A 2,335-nucleotide genomic window follows, 5' to 3' on the forward strand; every position below is an offset into this window, starting at 1 on the left:
CTGAACAACCTCAAGCCGTCAAAGGGCATATTGCGTAGTCAGGCCTGCACATCCGGTGCAAAGCCTGGCTTTCTCAACCATGCAAACCTGCGTAGTAGCATGCTAAAAGCCATGGACCTGCTGATACTGTCAGCAGTGTCCAGTCCTGACCGGAGACACTCCCCCATTCTCTCCTTTCCATCTTTCACTAAAGCCAGGATATCCCCTCTTTCCTCGCCTTCCGGAATGTGTTGAGCCGCCATGCTAACACAGTCCCACGGGGCGTAACTAAACCTCAAAAGGGTACAAGTAACATTTGTTGACTTCAAAGCCATACTGCCCGAAGAAAAAATCTTGCGAGCCCAGGCATCAACCGCCTTGTCATCCCTATCCGGGGGAATAGAGGGGTAAGCAGACTGTCTAGTCGATGTAGCTGCTTGGACCATTAAGCTTTCAGGTGTAGGGTGCTTAGTTAAATAGACCGGATCCCATGCTAGAAGTTCTACATTTTCTTGCAAAAATTCTTGTTAACAAAAATGTTCTGGTCCAGATTCTGGAGTTTCCCAGCTTGCCATGACCTTCCTTTGGAGGGCTGTATGAAACGGCAATACTGGGTCCTTCTGAGGGCCTTGGCTCAGGATATCCGTCATGTCATCTTGTTCATAGGCAGGAGAATTTCTGCTCCAGCCCATGAATTCAATAACTCTGTTCATGATAGTCCTGTAAGCTGAATCTGCATGTTCTGTTGGATCAGGCATGTGTCATAATTTTGCACTAAGTCAGATGCAGGCAAACACTCAAGACCATAAAAAGGATACAAGTTGTTGATGCCCATACAAAGGATACTGGTAGTCTGCGATTAGGAGCTTGCAGAGGTAATCCCTTCCTATCTGCACAGGTTCAGTGAGAAGTAGAGGAAGATGGAGTAACGGGGTAGAAAACCTTTCAATTGATGACACCCTCTGCCTGATAATTATACACAATCAGAACGAGGAATCAATGGAAAGGGCACAAAATGAATACACCTGCCAGGCTGTGTAAAGGAAACAAAACACAATCAATATATGTCTACTGGCTGGAATCCTATATCACCTACATCTAAATAACCACTTACCTTATGGAGAGTCTTGAACGTAGAAGAAAATCCAGTGTAGGTTATCATGTTCCACAAATGGCAAACAACGACCAGGGAAAAGGAATGCTAGTAGGAAATCTAATCCTGCACGGAAGGAGGGTCGAACTACAGCCAGGTTGGTGCAGCCAGGAAAGCGTCAACAAGTTCAATGCACAAAATTATACAATGAGTTCACAGTGGAATCCCAAAAAATCCTCCCTTGACACTTAGTAATAGTCCAATGCCCTTGGGTATAATATAGCAATAGTTCAGTTCACTACCGCCATCTAGAAAAGAAAAGAATCACCCTTGTCCTGTGTTGAGTCTATACACAGGAACGTTGGTCATAGAGCATCAATGTTTGATTAAAAGATAAGGAACAATGTGGGGTGGTTGCTCACATTACATACAGCTGTGGAGAAGTAAGCGGAGGAATACCTGTGTGTGTTCTGGGATATGGCAGGTTTCCCTCTAATGGTGGAGGAACTGCAGAGAGAAAGTAGTGAGTGACATTTAACACGTTGAGTGCTGGATAAATGAAATTTCCGTTCCACTCGGTTCTGGAGAGAGTTTAACGCTGAAGGAACCACGACTCGCGTTCCGCGTATGGGCGGAGCACAGAAGGGAGTGGAATAACAGCCGGTCTCTGGGCTTGACTGAGCAGCATCCAAAAGGGAAATGGAGAAGGACTCGCTGCCCACTTAGAATGCCGGTAACTAGTAACAAGAGGAATCCACAATCACTGAAGCTTCGGTCAGGTATTTAGATGTCAATCAGAAGCAGCGTTCCGATTGCAACGCGCACATTAATACGCCAACATCAAACTAGGGGACACAAAACACATGACTAGTAGGTATCACGTGATACATGAACAGTGTTTTTGCTGATAACGCCGCTTTCCAGGAAGTGCATCAAAAAGCCTCCACTTTGTATAGAACGGTTTGACTGCTGTTCTAAAAGCATAATGATTTCGTTGTTGATTGACAAATGACGGTTGAACATTCAAACCAGGGGAAGGTGCCTTGAGAGGCAGTGGCATGACAGCCTGTCAAACTCCAGCTCTGGCGAAGTGTCTATGCCACTAGCTGATTGAAGGCAATCATAAAGATCAGACATCTTAGAAGCTGGGTCAATAAGCTCCTCAGGAGCATTTTTTGTACCAGGACTCAATTCAAAGGTGGGAGAAACCTCCTCAGAGGCTTATTCCTCTTCATAAATTGAGACCATTGACTTGAAAAAGTC

This window comes from Ambystoma mexicanum, chromosome 9 (genome assembly GCF_040938575.1).
Source record: "Ambystoma mexicanum isolate Mex_15411 chromosome 9, UKY_AmexF1_1, whole genome shotgun sequence".
Lineage (NCBI taxonomy): Eukaryota > Metazoa > Chordata > Amphibia > Caudata > Ambystomatidae > Ambystoma > Ambystoma mexicanum.